The following is an 18,596-nucleotide window of genomic DNA, read 5'->3' on the forward strand; positions in this document are numbered from 1 at the left end:
AGAAATGGGAACTCTTCTACACTTTTGGTGGGAATGCAAGCTGGTGCAGCCACTCTGGAAAACAGTATGGAAGTTCCTCAAAAAGTTGAAAATAGAGCTACCCTACAACCCAGCAATCGCACTACTGGGTGTTTACCCCAAAGATACAAACACGGTGATCCGAAGGGGCACCTGTACCTCAATGTTTATAGCAGCAATGTCCACAATAGCCAAAGTATGGAAAGAGCCCAATGTCCATCTACAGATGAATGAATAAAGATGTGGTATATCTACACAATGGACTATCGCTCAGACATCAAAAAAAAAAAAACAAACTTGCCATTTGCAACGATGTGGATAGAACTAGAGGGTATTATGCTAAGCGACATAAGTCAATCAGAGAAACCCAATTATCATATGATTTCACTCTTATGTGGAATTTAAGAAACAAAACAGAGGATCAAAAGAAAACAAGACAAAATCAGAGAGGGAAACAAACCACAAGAGACTCTTAATCAAAGGAAACAAACAGGGTTGCTGGAGGGGAGGTGAGTAGGAGGATGGGGTAATTGGTGATGGACATTAAGGACTGCACATGATGTAATGAGCACTGGGTATTATATAAGACTGATGAATCACTAACCTCTACCTCTGAAACCAATAATCCATTATACGTTAATTAAAAAATATATATCAGAATGAAAAAATAAATTTAAGGGTAATCAACAGAAAAAAAATGGAGAAGGGTCTAAGAAGATGGCTCTGAGGTGACTTGAAGCAAAGACTTGAATGAAATGTGGGAGGATTCATGAGGTTCTCTGGGAGGAGCCTTTCAGGCTCAGGGAACAGCAAGCACCCTGCAAGGAACATGAGTGGCATGTCTTAGAAACAGACAGGAGGCCAGCATCCTGGAGCATAGGGGATGAAGGGAGAGGAGGAAAAGATAAAGGCCTAGAGTTAACATGCCAGGAGAAGCTTGGCGTGGGAGGAGTGGTAGACAGTTTAGGAACTTAGAGAAAAACAGGGAGACACAGAAGGCTTTGGATGACAGAGCGATATGATCCAATGTTTTTGAAGAATCGCACTTGCTGCCCTGAGGGAGAGATTTATACATTTAATAGATCCCAAAGTGAATGTGCTTTTTCTATAATCCAGGTTGTGTTTGGTGTTCAAGTCATGGTAAATCCAGTCAGTCACCACAGCCATGTCACTGGCCGTACTTCCTGTGTCCCCTGTTCCCGTGGGTGGTTTTAACTCAGTAGGGGGATAAGCACTCTGTTAGGGCCGGAGTGTGTGGGGCCTCTCTATACAAGAGTGCTAAACCACAATAAATATTCTCCTGGCTTCACAGAAAATGGATCATGGCACATGGCCACATGGCTATTTCATTCACACAAGTTGTCTCTCAAATTTATAAACATATAAAACATAAATACAAACATTTTTGGGAGAAGTATAATTTAGAGTATTTTACTTTATCTGTAAAATTAATGGAACTGATCCTTGTAGGCTACACACTTGGAAGAAAGACCTTGCAGCATATTTACTTAAAGTGAGGACTATTCAGGAAGCAGATAAAAATCAAGAAACATTGGCTACTGTAGAAACAGTCCCAGAAAGTCACATGTATGTGACTGGAACTTACTAACTCATGACAGGGATTGGATCTTCTGCTGATCTGCCCAATGAGAACGCTGCTCTGCTCTGCGCATACTCCTTTTGAGCCAGTTACATGGCCATTAGTACTCAAATTGGAGACCAAACTTAAGTGGAGGTATTTTATAAGCAGAGATAATTTGATGCTTTTTTCTTTTAACCAAATAAGAATCATACAATGTTTGCCTTTTCCTAGTTTTCCAACACACTTTTCATTCTTCGTATTCCATGAAGATTATTGACAGGAGTTTATCAAATATATCTGAAATAGGTGGGGTTATAATTCACTAGACTCAGAAACTTGAATTTGCAGAATGGTCATCATTTTTGTTTGTTTGTTTGTTTTTTACTTTCTTGAGCTTCCATTTCAACCCTCCACACTGACCCCTTTTAAAAACAAAGGTATACCTTTTTTTAGTTTGAATTAATTCTTTTTTTTTTTTTTAAGATTTTATTTATTTACTTGACAGAGAGAGAGACCACAAGTAGGCAGAGAGGCAGGCAGAGAGAGAGAGAAGGAAGCAGAATCCCCACTGAGCAGAGAGCCCGATGCGGGGCTCGATCCCAGGACCCCGAGACCATGACCTGAGCCGAAAGCAGAGGCTTAACCCACTGAGCCACCCAGGTGCCCTGAATTAATTCTTTTTGACAAGAGGAAATTTTTAAAAAGGGCCCTGAGATTTTACTACGTTCTCTTCATTACTATACTTTTACAAGACTTCTGCTCTTAATGTCTTGCCATGTCCTAGGCCATGGACTGGTCCTTTTTCCTTTTTGTTCTTTAAAAAACATTTCTAAATCCCTTAAAAATCCTCTTTCTTACTGCTTTCAATCACACATTTATACTTGCTTTTGGTTAGATAAAACTTTCTCTGTCTTTTATGCATGTTATTAGTATTTTAAAAATACTAGAATTCGGGGCCCCTGCCTGGTTCAGTTGGTGGATGTGAGGCTCTTGAATTAGGGGTTGTAAGCACCCCACGTTGGGCATAGACATTACTTGAAGATTAAAAACACTTAAAAAAGATAAAATATCTGAATTCCTCAGAGAATTTTCCGTGTGCCTTCATTGGATTCTTTAGGTAAACCTCTCTACTCTTGCTTAGTGGAAATATTTTGTGATGTCAGTATAAAAGATTTCTATGTTTCTTGTCTATAAACGCCATAAGTTTTGAGTGTTTGTCTTGGCCATTATTAAGAAAATGGTGTCTGAATTAACAGAATGGATATAAATTATAATAAATTTGTCTTTTAGAGTTTTATGTCCTTATCAAGTCATATATCTGATTTTGATAGCAACATATATATCTCACTTTTTGAAATTAAAGTCCAACAATGCTCAGCATTCCATTTTCTGTGACTCATGCTCCACCATTTTCCTCTTGTGATAATTAAACCAAGAGAAGTATTTCTTTATGTCCAAACCCAATTACACAATTTTAATCTATTTGAATGTGAGAACTGGAATTGAAAAACTGATCCAAATATATCTCTCTATATATTGAAATACTTTTTTTGGAGATGATAAATATATAAATAAAGCTCATTCTCAATCCAGTTCTATCTATTGAGTACTTATTGTGATGCTACTGTACTCATGTATTACTACTGACAGTGACTTTTTTATGCTGCCAGGTGACACCAGGGGGGCAATTTCTTTTAGTACCAATTATTTAGTTTTCCATATCTGATATTTTGCTGTTTATGTCTATACACTTACAAGTGCAATTCTAACAGATGGATGGATTTTTGCACAGTATAGAATTTTTTTATACCGAGTACAAACTTGGTGCTATGTATTGCTTGTTACTTCAGCACTCAAGATTCTACTACCTGTATTTCTCCAGGACTTCCCTGCTTTTTCAGTCCATAAGACACAGAAAATAACATTAGATTCCCACTGGGTTAAATGTATCTGGTTGTGCTAGTCCAGAGTCTTTCAGATTAGACTGTAAGCCCCAAGCTTGCCTGGCCACCCTGAGGCAGAAAGGGACCAACCTCTCAGAACATTAGAAAACTATTTATAGCACATTGGTTGGGTAACTCCAATCCATATAGTATACAATCTATACTATCTCTGTTCCATCTATCCTCCAATCTAAGACAACACTACCTGGAAAGAACCCTCAAACATGGCTCACCATAGGTTCGATAGATTAGAATACACACTTCTTGAGGTCAGCATACCTCATAGAATTTAGAGAATCATACTACTCAGTATCAAGAGTTGGGTAGAGGGGATATAGGTTATGGAAACTTAAAGTAGAAGAAGGAGACCACCATTTAAAGTAAATGCTGTTATTTCTCTAGACTGACATGGGAATGACCAAGAAAAACACAAGCTCTTGATCACCTTTAGCGTTCTCATCATAGGATTCAATAGAACATTCTCTCTCTCTCTCTCTCTTTTTCCATTATAGTGTCAAACTGGTCAGGATTTTCTCTCTTTACCCCAGGACTCGAGGGAAAAAGACTAACACTGTCCTGTTTTACAAACATCTAAGAGTAGCTGTTCTCAATCAGATCTAATTTAATTGGTCTGGAGTGAATCTGGGCATAGGTGTTTTTAAAAAGATTCCTAGAGACTTCAATGGGGAGACATTGTTGAAAACAGCTGATGAATATCCCACTCTGAAACTGAACACAAATGTGAAAGGATATACCGCAAAGCACAGTTGCTTAGCAAGATAGAGATGAGATATGAGGCAAAAGAAAATCATACAGAAGTATGATCATCATAGATCATAGAAATCATACAGAAGAAGAAAATAATACAGAAATATTTATAATATGCATCACCTTTGGGTATTTCTGAATTGTGTCTTGTTGGCGTTTGGGCACTTCAGATGGAAGAATGTATTATCACTACGCTGAGTTAGGAGAGACTTTATGAAACAAATTAACTTGCAGAATGTCTTGAAAAGAAAAAGGTAGGGAAAACATAGAGTATGAATTTATAGATTGGCAAAAAGAAGGATTAGAGTGTCAAATGGAGAAATGGTGGTGGAGTGGGATGTTTGGTGAGAAAGAACTTGGGACTGGAGTTGGATTAGATGAATAGGAGATAAAGACTCTTGGCCCTCCAGTGAGAAGCTTGACTGCTGAGCAAAAATTAGAGCACTCTGTGTAGGGCCTGATTCAGACCCAGAAGTGTAACTGGTACATTTTTTTTTTCTTGAGTTGGGTAATCAGAGCTGAGGAAGGACTTTGTCAACAACAGTCTGTACTCATACTCAAAGCAAAAGTATAACAAAAATAACACAATGGATTACTTTTGAAATTATTTACTGACAAGACTGAAAGCACAATAAAATACAGGTATGTTTCATCTACTTCCCATGTCCTTTATGTCATGGGCCATGGCACCAGCTTGATGACTCCAGGGAGGTAGGGGGCCAATAGGATTGATTGGCCATTGGCCCACTGAGTTGGAGGGCCGAGCCCAGGAACACCTCCTGTGGTGGTTGTGGTGCCAAAAAATTTAAAATATAGCTATAGATATAGGTATATGTTTCATATTGTTTAGTATATGGAAGTTGCAATTCAAGTTTTGAAGAAAAATACAAGTAATGATATAAAATCTGACTATTATATAGCATCTGTGAAGTCATATTATATCCTAATAATCTCTTCAACTAGAAGCACAGATTCTCCAAATTCCTAAATAAGGAATCTTAGGTTTGTAATATGCCTTTAGTAATAACTCACCACCAATTTTATTGAGGATTCATTTCTGGGTCTTTTCTAAAATTTTCAGCATTGTTTTTTTCTCCAAACCTTGATGCTCTATACATGATCAGTCTTTCTCATAGCTATGTAAAGGGACCCATGCTACCCTGCCAACGGAAGGATGTTTTCCTTGATGATATTGCTATGGTACAAAAAGAACAGTCATTTCTGGGTCATTCAGGGCTAATGGTAATACAGGAGTGAGTTAGTTTAAAAGTTTCATTTGGTCTTAGACTATCTCATGGGGCCTACACAATCACCAGCCATCACTGTGTATATCACAAGAGCGACATTTTGGGAAGATAGATGGTTCCAGGGGAATTATATGCCTCTGGTTGGCAGAATATTTGTATCCCCAACCAAGTAGCTGAAAGTGCCTTCTGAGCACTAGAGATAAAAATAAGAAAGAGAGAAAAGACACACACAAAGAAGTAAATGTTTAGAATTTAAGTCCCTGAGGGTAAGTGTTCTGCCTCAATATGACAAATATATGTCATGAATTTAAAATATTCCATAAATATTTTGTTATTTTATTTTATCCAAGCGTACTTTTTTCCCACTTGGGAATATGTCCTATATAAAGATGCATAAAATGTTCACTTTGGCAAACTCATTTCCATTCATTACTTGTTTTTTGGTATTCGGAAAATCTACAACAGTGTCAATATAACATTCTGATTATGTTTTTCAACTTCCCCATTCATTTACTTGGCTTTAAACAAAAATAATATTCAAAAGATGGCCCCAAAGAAAATATGCTGGGTACCAGGGTCATCAAGTGAACAATTGCATCTTTCTCTGAAAAGGGAGCTGGGGAAATGGACCAAATTGCAGGAGGTAGAAGCACATGTTTGTAGTCTTCTCTTTTCTCCATATTTAATAGCATGGAACCATTTATTTATTGACTGCTTGAAATAAATTCAAATAGAAGAACTTTGTAAAGGCTGTAGTCTCTGGTAAGACCTACCTGGTGCCAATCTTTTTTGTTATTTATGAGAAGGCCCAGAGAGTTTGAATGCCTACTCTTCTTTCTTTCTTTCTTTCTTTCTTTCTTTCTTTCTTTCTTTCTTTCTTTCTTTCTTTCTTTCTTTCTCTCATCCAGGAGTTTGTGTTGTTGAGAGCTAACGCCCTTTTGTCTAGAAAAGAAGCTGGAAAATAATCACAAGCTCATGGTTCTCCTAGGACTGAATTGGAACCCTATCCAACCTTGCATTTAAGTGGAATTCAAGTATGGTAGAAAATGAAGAACCCATGTTTTCTGGAGAGTTTTACTTGTGTCTCACTGTTTCTAGATGAGCAAGAATATTTCAGTGATCCCACTGTTTTGTTCCCTGTAAGTAACTGATAAAGGAGTGGAGGCTGGGTATGCGGAGGACTGAAGAAGACCCACTCCTAAGAGTACTTATTGCTTCTACCATTACTTAACTTTTCTTTTTCCATGTTTTATACGATCTTATAGTTTTAAAATAATGGCTTTATTGAGACATAATTTACATATCATTTAATTCACCAATCTAAAGTGTATAATTCCATGATTTTTAGTGTATTTACAGATTTGTGCAACTGTCACCACAAGCCAACTTTAGAACATTTTCATCACCTCAAAAAGAAACCCCATACCTTTTAGTTTTCACCTTCCTCGGCCCCCATTCTACCCTCCTTGGGCAGGAGCTGCTTGTTTGCATTCTGTGTCTTAGATTTCCCTATTCTGGACATTTCATATAAATGCAATCATACAAACTGTGGTCTTTTGTTCACTTGGCTCTTAACCTGTTTTGCCTTGTAATATTTGTGGTTGTGACATCTTGCATTGTGCTTTGAAAACTCTCAATGTGACCCTACCTGTTCTCCTCACATAGCTTGTGCTCTCCTTGAGTCAGAGACACCCTGCAGAGTATGATCCATACAGCACACCCCAATTAGTGCTTGTGAATTTTGAACCATTTCTCTTGTTTTCACTCTTAATGCCAAGAGAAGTTGTCTGCAGTATCTTTCTAAAGAAGGTCACAGTGCTTTTCTCCCATGTTATGGAGTAGTCTCCTCTCTCTCCCCTCTAACAATGTGTTCAACACATACGGTACATGCACAGTGCATTTCCTGCCCTGAGTCTTTCTACACCCATCTCCATCTGTCCTATCTCTCTCCTGCCCAATTTCCAGAAATGTGCTGTAGTAGCCTACCTGCTCAGTTTGAGAGTAACATTGAACTTTAGGTCTTCTGGGCCCTAGTGTACTGGCAGTGGAATGGATTGCTCCACAGAATTCCCACTGATTGTCCACTCTTCCTTGTGTGATTTACAGAAGAGACTTTCTCCCACTGGGATTGGCTTTTTGAAACTATGAAAAATCAAATCGTTTGTTTATTTATTTATTCAAATTTCTGGGAGAGTTCCAAGAGCAAAAGATTCACCAGTTTTGGTGGTGGAATATAACTCTGTTTGCTACATATCTGTATTGCATTACAACCTCTAAACTAGCATATGAGAACAAATTGCTCTCAAACTAGAAATATATATGTATATATTTGTCAAAGTATGGAGATACACAGACACATGCAAGAGAAGGATGATGATGATGATGATGATGATGATGATGATGATGATGATTTTGCCTCCCTCTTGAGGAAGACTGCTGTTCAATACAAAATTTTCTATGCCTCACACATATTGAAAAGTAAGGATGTGAAGTTATTGCTTTCTGATTGTTTGTTAACACTTCGGGGCTCCTGGGTGGCTCAGTCCTTAGAGTCTGCCTTTGGCTCAGGTCTTGATCTCAGGGTCCTGGGATCGAGCCCCACATCAGGCTCAGTGGAGAGCCTATTCTCCCTCTCCCTCTGCTGCTCCCCCTGCTTGTGCTCTCTCTCTGAAATAAATAATAAAATCTTAAAAAAAAAAAAAAGTAAGACAAACTGGGCTACTAGCTCAGAAGCTTTTGCCTTTGCTTTGTTTTGCAAATCCCCTTAGATATCAAAACACATTAGTACCAGGACAGCACTGTTAGCACAAGTATATGAAATCAAGGCACAAAAAAGAATTTCCTGACTCATTCTCTGTATGTGTAGTTTCTATTTTCTCCTGTTTCTGAGGAGAGGGTGTAAAGCAAAGGAGAGAAGTAAGCATATTCTCCTTTTCCTGTTTCAGAGCTGGAAAGCTAGGTCGGACTGTGAAATAAAAGGCTAGCCAACAAAAGGGTCCCACGTCTCTGAGGCATTAGCTTCTGCTCTAAGACTCTCTAAAAAGTGTCTAAAACAACAGTGCATTTTTGAAAGGATCTATTGCCCAGCTCAAGTGGAATGGGAAGAGCACTGGAACTATCATCTCCAGAGTGTGTCCTGCTCATTCGACCCAGCTCTCTTGCAAGTGCTAGAACGAAGCCAGAGTGGCCAGTCATCAGCCTGGAACTGAACCCAGCAGAGAGAGAAGGGTGGAGAGAAAGTGTGGTGGTGATGGGTAGTTTGGAGAAAAAAGAGATCATGGAGAATTTCTGGAGTGTTTTTTCCATCTCCTGGAAATGAAATCAAATTACCCCCTCCCCTCCATTGTCTGGAACCAGCACCACTCCCAAGGCTTTGATTTGCTAAAGCACAACAAAAATTTCCCTCGAAGGGAGAACATAGATCTTGTGCATTTTAGATGCCCTAGCCCTACAAGAGTCCCTTATCCAGTTGAAATATAATACAATTCACAGTTGTGAGGCTATGTTCGGCAATTGCTTTTTATACTTAATAGACCACTTTTACTAACAAAGTCTTTTATGACCACCTTTATAGGCTAAGCCATAATTAAGCCTTCTGACAGAGGATAGTGGTGTTTATCTTAAATCACAGAAACATGGAATTGCCCCCAAATATATGGTATATTAATTCTTAAGGCTTAGAACAATGAATACATGTCACTCTACATTTGTCAAAACCCATAGAATGGACACCACCAAGAGTAAATTCCAACGTAAACTGTAGATTTGGGGTGATAATGATTTGTGAATATAAGTTCATTCATTACAACAAATGTAACCACCCTTGTGCAAGATGTCAACAGTGAGTAAGGCTGAGCGTTGGGAGGTAGGGTATATGGGAACTCACTGTGCTTTCTGATCAATTTTCCTGGGAACTTAAAACTTCTCTGAAAAGTATAGTCCATTTTTACTCATTTACTTTTAAACATTTATTTATTTATTAAACATTTTATTTATTTGAGAGAGAGAGAGAGGAAGACTGTGGGGGATGGGGAAAGGGAAAGAGAAAGAGAGAGTGAGTAGGGGCTCAGTCTCATGATCCTGAGATCATGACTCGAGCCAAAATCAAGAGTTCAATGCTTCACTGACTGAGCCACCTAGATGCCCCCCAAAATAAAGTCTATTTTAAAAAAATAAAAACAACAAAAAACTTAATGAGGCAATAGTGTCTATCCTTCTGCATGGAAATTTTCTTCCCTGTCCATTCCTTTTTTTCTTTCCCTTTCTTGGGACCTTAGCTGTATGGTTCAAGCTGAAAATACATTTGTGGCACAGTTCTCTAGATATTTTATGTGAAAGTGGATTTCAATCCACATGAGCTAAATAATTTCCCAACTTATCAATGATTTGAGAGAGTGTAGATTTGTCCAGTAAAATCTTGTGTGTGTCAGGAAAACTCACTCCATTTCATTGAGGTGCATATTTGGGTCTGGACCCTTTCTCAGAGGGTTGTGAGGTTTCATGATTTTGAATGGATAAATAACGTGGAGATTTATGAATCTAAATGATATCTAGAGAACTTATAAAATGTCCCAGTTAGTAGTATAGAAAGAGGAATATTTTAACATTAATTTTCAAGTCAACTAAAATTGTTACATAAACGAGTCCTTCACATTAAGAACTATGATTGATGGTGTAATTCAGAGGCTCACACCAAGTTTCCAGTAAGCAAGTTTTTATGAGTACAAGCAAACGAAATTAACAACTCTATTTTCAGAAACTATTTGATATCTGGGAGATATGTCTTCTATATTTGATGAGCTTATATCTGTCTGAAAATAAAATCAGACAGAGCAGGAGGGCTGGGGGAGGAGGGAGAAAGTGAGAGGAAGAAGGTGGGAGGGGGGATGAGAAGGTGAAGAGACTCCAAAGAAAATGGTTAGTGAAGGAGAGCCAATCATAATCCAGCTGTTCCAAGCCAACCAAAGCATCTGGTTTCTTTAATTTAGTACACTTCATACTAAAAGGCCAGTTTGTTTACACTGTATATTTTGAGTTATTTGAAATCTTCCTTCCAAACCATTGGGTTTGCAACTTCAGGGGAGGCTTTTCAAATGTGGCTGGAAAGTATCCCCACATCAGTATCATGTGGTATGAATGATATGGAAAAAAGGGAGAAAAATTAGAGACATTTTGTAGTTAGCATGCCATTTCAAACTATTTTATTATGCCTTTTATTAAGTCTATTATGCCCTCCAATTCAACTTCTAAGCCATGCAAATTCAGCCATATTTTCTATACAGGTAGACATATACAAGTAGACCTATGTATCTCACCACTGGTAACAAGACGTATCTCTCCACTGGTAAAATATACTGTGTTCCAGAAATACTACTTACATTTTAAACAAAACACTAACTGAAAATAAACAAAGGTATCAAATCCAAGAAGCATTTATGTGGAGCCTTTCTGGAGGGACTGTTCAGGTTTTGTCCTGAATCTTCAGACTGTTCCTTTATGGACCTCTCTCACTGAGCTCATTATTGGTAGGGTTTCAGTTTTCCCTTTTAAGTGGGGGTATCCCAGTGTTATCCCCCAAGCTACTATTCCCATATGAACTCCAGTCCTAGATTTCCAACTTTTTCAAAACACTTCCACTTTGCTGCCCCATTCTCACCTGGATGTCCAAGACAGAACTCAACATTTTTACCTAAACAAATCACTCTTTAATCTTCATATTTATGTAATTGATGGCATCCTTCTTCTGGTCAAAAGAGTTGGTAGTTAATTTCATCTACCTCTTCTCATCCCTTATAGTCCCAGGTGGAGAAGACAAGTCTTTTACCATTTGCTTTATAATATCTTTTACATTTGTCCCTTATACCCACTCCCATTACGCTCTCTTCACTTGATACCAGAATGACACAATAATTTTCTATTTGATTTTTCAGTATGCGAGACTGAAAATATATACCTGAAGGCAAAGGCAAGAAAAACTCCTGAATATCATAAATAAATAGAAGATGCTCAAATCTATCTAGGAGAGACATGCAATTTGAAACCATTCACAAGAAAACTAATTCATACCCAAAGCAACTGGCAAGCCATTAAATTAACAATGGTATGGTGAGAAAGGTTCTTACCCATTTATCTTTTTTGTGATCCAGGCTAACTGCATGACTGTCCCTGAGCTGACCATCACAGCCTTTCCAGTGTCTGGTAATATTTGGAAATCTCGCCACCTTCTCCAGGTCATTAGGGGATCAGGTTATTAATCTTTGACTTTTAAGTTCAGATAGGATAAAAGAAGTTCAGACAGAGGAAAGCTTGCTCTCATTTCTCCAGTCTCTCCAGCTGGGACTGTTTGACATCATCAAGAGCCGTAACTGCAGCAACTTATGGACCAAGAGCAACAGCATTGCCCAGTGGGAAATGCAGCTGAAAAACAGGAGGTGAGAGCTAGTGGTAAGGGGCTGGTCATAAACACTTAAGAGCTCAGAGTGACACATTTGTGGCCTGTGTAATTCCCACTGACGTCAATTCCATGTTATGGATACTTTGGGACCCAGGAAAGAACCTTACATTGCTCCACAAGTCAGAGTTACTCTCTCAAATCTGTAAATTAGCGGGTCTCAGAGTGTGATCCTTGGACCAACAATATTGGCAGCAATTTTAAAATTGCTAGAAACATAGATTCATGGGCTTACTCTGACCAACTACAGAATCACAGTCTCTGAGATTAAAGCACAGTAAACTAGGTTAACAAGCTCTCCAGATGATTCTTATTCATGCTACAGTTTGAGGACCACTGTTCTACTGTATGAGGATGATACTTAGATATAACTAAAAAAAACCCAAACAAACAAATACGGAAATAAATATGGGATAAAGGGTAATTTGAGTAGAGGGTCTGATCTCTTTTTATACTTGCAATGTGTGGCACAGAATCAATTTCAGTAAACATTGTTGTTTAAATAACTGAAAGTGTCTTATACAGGTTGATGCCAAAATTAAAAATATTCCACAAAGAAAATGTCTTGGGTTTCTTTGCTTATTTGTTTTTGAGACACTCTTTGAAGTCTAGAAAATGGACACCAATCCGAGAGGTAGAACTTTCTAGGATAAAGAGAATCAGTTGTGATGTACAGAGAAAAGACCAAAAGTGCTCTTCCTTCTCCTGTTCTCAGAATGTTAGTAGATGTTCTGATAATAACCACTTCTCCCTTGAAACAAGGCTTACAAGACTGGTTTATTTTTTAATCACTCAGTTGTCCCTGAGGCCATTCTAGCTCTCTTCCATTTGTCCAACTGGTTATCAGATCGTGAAAATATTCCTCTTCCTCTTTGTTGAACTTCTTTCATTGGGTACTTTCTCCAATATGCCTTTAGTTTAAGCATCCATTCTTGTCTGAGGTCACATCTCTTTGGCAGCTCTCTCTTTTTCCATGTGTGACTCTATCCATTACAAACAGGTTACATTAATTTCCCTGAAATTACGACTCTGTGGTCATTGTTACATTTAAGACCCTTCAGTGGTTTTATATCATGCTCAAAATAAAACAGAGACCTTTTCATTATCTGACTCTGCCTAATTCTCCAGCCTTATTGCTTGCCTGGTTTACTGTACCTACCTTACCAACTTACTTGTCCTCTGTAAACAGTGTGCTGTTCTTGTCTTTCACTGTGCTGGGATATTCCTACCCACTTTCACCTTGTGGCTAATTCATAGCTATACTCCAAGACTCAGTTCAAATTTCTCTTCCTGGAGAAGACTTTCTCAGACCACCCACCCCCATTTTGCAGCGGGTGCCCCTCCTCTGTGTAGCACCCCATCCTAACGTTCATCACATCTGTCTTCTCTTTCTCCTTAGAGCTTCTCAAGGACAGGAGCCATTTCTTTATGTATGTAAACATGACACTTGGCTCTTTTCTTGGGTATACAGCAGCTGCTCAATACATGCTGATTCAGCAAAGGGAAGAATGAATCAATATATATAGAAAGTAGTCCTTCCAAAAGTTGCTCCTGGGGATAGAGTTGAGAAAGATTTTCATGTTTGCTGAACAAAAATGGCTCATGAGCACAGATAAGACAGTTCACATCAAACTGACTCCGAGTCAGACCTCAAACTGAACCATATTGGGAACCTACAGAAATCATAAATCTCTTTCCATGCTGTTATTTCTCCTCATATTTCCACACTCCTACTAGGACTGGGAGAAAATGTGTTTAAATGAAACCCCAAAGGTCATTTCAAGGAAGTTAAAATTGAAGTGGAAAGAGGAAGGATAAGAAATCTTCTGTGAGAATGTTTGTTCTCACTGCCAAAATTTCAGCCTCCAGAGATTTGTGTATGGGAGGAGAAGTTTGTGTCAGATTAGAGAGCATGTAAATTTAGATGCTTATTAAATTGAAAATAAATTATAAAAAATTGAAAGTCTACCATCTCAAATTATTAGAACAAGCCTGGAATTTAATTTTGTGTTATATTCTCTAGAGCTATAGGGACCCAAAAGGGGGGGAGTTATTTTCTCACTTGAGAACATGATACTGAATGTGTTTTTTTTCTCCAGTTTTTTTTTTTTTTTTTTTTTTCTCATCACTGTAGCATAAGATCTAGGAGAACTGCAGGTGGGTGGTTGGTTTGAATCCAGTTCCCAGACCTGATGCTCATTAATTGTCCTTGTTTTATTTATATTATGATATTTGGAGTGATTTTCCCATGCTGAAGTAGGCTGGATCCCAATCCACCCGGGAGCACCTACCCTCAAATTGTCACACTAATTTTGACTGAGCAAGAGCAATGATGTCTCAATGGACCAGATTCTTATGAAAAGTCCAGAACAGTTGGAAACCATGATCTTTGAGAAATCATTGGAAATAATAGGGAAGTTTTCTATTTGTCTTCTTCATCCAAATGTTTGGGTGGGTTTCAGTTGTGACTTGTGAATGCTAAAATTTGAGATTTAACCCTATATTATGTTGGCAAGAGTCAAAAATCAAGTGCTTGGAAAGTTCAAGTGTATAAATAAGACCCCAGCCTTTAAGTGGTCTACGCCTAAAGAAAATCTGGTTCTAATAGTGCTGTTCAGTCCAATAGTGTAGCCATCTACTATATGTGGCTATTGAGCCCTTGAAATGTGCTTAGTACAACTGAAGAACTGAATTTATAATTTTAATAAATTTTCACGAACTTAAAATTTAAATAGTCACATGTGGTTAATGCCTATACTATATTGGACCGTGTCGTTTCAAGACATGGTCTTAACGCGTAAATAGATATACTGAGCATGAAAATTTGTGGTCTTTAAAGAGAAGAACAAAGTCAGGGTATTGCTGTGGAAGTTTATCTGTTCATTAAGAATATATAGTTTCTCCAGGTTAGACAATAGTATGAAGGACATGACCCCCTCTTTGTATAAAATTCCATGTATATTCATATAGAGATGGCTGAAAGATATTAGCAAAATAGATTTTTCTTGGGTGATAGGATTTGGGCCACTTTTTACTTTGTTCTTTTCTGTTTTGTTTATTTTTAACAATTGTAATAAGCATGTCTAGTTCTTTTTTTCTAAATTATACAGCTATTTTATAAAAGTGTATAATGTATGTCTTTCAACATTATTTACTCTAAAATGTATATGTACTTTTTAATCATAAATTCAGCTACCCAGCTTCTGCCCAAAAGAGTATTTGGGAGTTGTGGTGGGATTTTGCACAGAAAGTTGTATATAACTTGCTAATCAGAGACTCCAAAGAGACACCTTTTCCTTTTCTCTCCTTTAGATACCAATATTTCTTTTCAGGATATTTAAAGTTTTTCATCACCACAGGCATTCTGAGAAACCTTTGTGGTATTTCATTCATGGGGCTCTTGGATGCTAAGATATCCAAATCTACTTTAACAATGAGGTGTGTGTGTGTGTGTGTGTGTGTGTGTGTGTGTGTGTGTTTTAAGGGAATCAATTAGGTGTGCCCTAGAGCAAATCTTGCAAAGGGGAAGTTTCTTCCCTAGCTCCCCTTTGCAGACATCAGGGCGATGTCTGATCACCAAAGTTGTCAGGTAAGTACTCATCCATTTTCCTTAAGTTAAATGTGTTGTGAAGGATGAGTAGCCTTAGCTGAATGTTGGAAAGGCACTCCAAGGATATAGTTACTCATCGGTCACCTATCCAAAGATGAGCATAGCTAACATTCAGCCCTCACTGTCATTCCTTCCCCCAACCCCCAGATTAATCAGTCCTTTGAGGGCTGTGTTTTACAGTGCAAAGCCATACCCTCTTTGTAACTTGAGCTACAACCCTGCACCATATTCCTACAGAAGAGGACCATATGCATATGCTAAAACATTAGCCTCATGTGATATCTCTTTTCCCCATTTATCATCTGACACCCTGAAGCACTCAGCTCACATGTAGCTTGGCACTAGGCTCAACATTCAACTGAACTGAGCATTTCATCCAACAGCTAACCTCAACTCACCCTGACATGAGATTAGAATCAGGAATTCTGGCCAGATTTGAATTAGCAATGGATGACTCCATCAGATTTAAAATAATCATGGAAACCTATGTGCATATGGGTGCCATATTGGAATGCACAGTACATTTGTGGTCATTATCAAGTAGCTCAGCTTTTGAATATACAACAAAGAAAATATACCCTATATTTGAAAGATAAAAATCCAGGATTGATGAAACCTCTTTCATAAGCCTGGTTGTGGGAATATTACACAATGCAATAATAACTGAGAGAAATTTACATTTATAAAAGTCTGCTTTTTGGGAGACCTCATAAAAGCCTTTAAGGTTAATCTTCATTAAAGTGCTTAATAATTTATAAATACAGGTTGAAATACGTACTTCATATGAACTAGTTTAGTATTTTAAACTTAATTTTAACTTTAATATGAGTAATACCATATATAGTTTAGAAAGTCAATACTATGAAGCCTACAAGAAGCAAAGAATACTCTTCTTTCTCACCACCACTCAGTCCCTAGTCACACACACCACTGGCAGTTACTTTAAACAATTTCAGAGTTTTAATTATTTTATTTATCTCTGTATTTCTAAATAATATATTTGTAGCACTATAACTTGATTTTTCAATTTTAGATATCCACAAACAATCAGGAATTCAGGCTCTTCCATATTCTTCTTTCATCCCCTCTCACAACCCCCCATACTTTCTGTTCTCAAATCATTACAATTTGGGCTAAATCCTATCCATTATTATAGTTTTAATATTTCACAGCTGAGCTTTATTGGATATTATGTTTATGTTTTTTTTTATTGTACACCTCCCCTTTTTTAACATTACTTAGTCTTCTGTGTATTTAAAATCATGGTAAGACACATTAATATTGTGCAGCACAACAGGTATGAGACTTATCTTATTGGTTCTGTTTGTAGGCTTCCTTTGTGTAGCATTTGTCACTGTCCTCCTGGTTATTCTCTTTCTTTCTTTCCTGTGTTGGATTCTCTACTTTCCACCCCCATTGCCCTCTATTTTTATTCTCACTTTAGTGGAACACATCCCCTTGAAGGTCTCTGACAAAGGATACATAAGAAGAGAAAAGTTGACATCTTGTATATCTGCATATAGTTTATTCCATCTTCATTCATGGTCAAGGATCAAGAGGGACTTGACTTTTTTTTTTTTCTAGAGAACTCCTCTTCCCACCAAATGTGAATAGTTTTATGTCTTTTTCCTGGTTGGGCCACTTCCCACAGGGAAAGAATCTGGTGCTGTCTTCTAGTAGATATGTTTTGACTTCATTCCCATGATCTTACAACAGTGCCTCCTCCTTCCCCAGGTGTTGTCATGTGCTGTTGTTCAGAACATTTTGGCCTCATATCCTCAGAGAATAGACCCTAGTCTTCTGCCAGGATGTAACAGGAGTATTAGCTTGGGTTTGTGGGGTAGAGGAAGAGACCTGAGGGTGTAACTGCAACTTACATGGATCTTCAACAAATTCTGTTATTTTTAGTTCTCTCCTTTCTTCCTTGCTGCATGTTTTTACAATTCCCTGGTGTCTTCCGTTCCCAAGTGTTTTAAATGTTTGAGGCCCATGTCACTTATTTTGTCCACATTTTCTCTTCTGCAGGGTCTTAGTTGTACAAAAAGGTAAACACAGCTCAGTTACTACCCACTCATCCACTTTCTGTCCTCCAAGTGTATCACCTGTTGACTGATGTTTTCTTTTTTATTCTTCCCTTGTGGGTTTATTCAGTTTTCAATTACTGCCCTAGCATAGGTTTTTGGGATAAACAGTCACGATCAACCTACCACACTTAACTGCCCTATAAAAAAATAAAGATGAAACATGTTATCACTGCACAGATGCAGAAATTGAGACACAGATAATAAGATACATAATCAAAATCCTAGGTAAATGAGTCATGTAGTTAAGGCTAGAGTTTGCTTTCCTACTTCTGACAAATGTGCTTCTTCTTGAGGCATTGCCTGTGAAGGTTTGTTATGCAACCCTCCTCAATGGTGAGTAAGTACCATTCCCTGGGATCATTCTAATAGGAAGTGCTTAGAGAAGAGGGAAAGGATGAAAGGAAAGGGGGCAATTAGGGAAAGAAAAAGGCCATCAAGCAATAAGCACTATGAATTGCAATATGTAACTGCACTTCACCCAGAATTAGGTCTTTAAATGATGAAGTGGTGCCGTTTGTTGGACATTAGAACACACACAAACCCCCATATGGCTGGGGTAGAGAGAACATAGTGCTCGTCCTTGTTTTAATGGGCAGGAGAGTGAGAGCATCATGATCGTGACTGTGTACCAGCTATTGTGTCAACTCTGCAACATCTCATTTACTATGTACCAAGACAGGAAGTCATCAACTGCTCTCTAAGCAGGACAGTTCAACACGCTTTCCTTTTTGTGAGAATCTGGAGGGGGCAGGGGACTTGTGCCTAACACTTGGTAATTCTGGTATACCAGTTACAATTTACATGATATTACAGCTGCCAGAGAACGTCCAGATAATTTTCTGATTCCTCTTTCCCTTTAATGCTTTGAACAATTCCAGTTTCAAAGAGTCTAA

The 18,596-nt window shown here is 38.0% G+C and overlaps 1 protein-coding gene and 1 long non-coding RNA gene across 3 annotated transcripts in view; both read right to left on the minus strand.

Annotated features, from left to right (window-relative positions):
• PDE7B (phosphodiesterase 7B) overlaps nucleotides 1–18,596 on the minus strand; it is a 314,255-nt gene that overhangs the window by 88,514 nt on the left and 207,145 nt on the right. The window lies entirely within an intron of this gene.
• Nucleotides 10,256–11,909, minus strand: LOC309864989. Its single transcript, XR_014311893.1, has 2 exons — nucleotides 11,681–11,909; nucleotides 10,256–10,657 (listed from the first exon to the last, which is right to left on the minus strand). It is a non-coding gene; the product is annotated as an uncharacterized lncRNA (long non-coding RNA).

This window comes from Mustela nivalis, assembly GCF_964662115.1.
Source record: "Mustela nivalis genome assembly, chromosome: 5".
Classification (NCBI taxonomy): Eukaryota; Metazoa; Chordata; class Mammalia; order Carnivora; family Mustelidae; genus Mustela; species Mustela nivalis.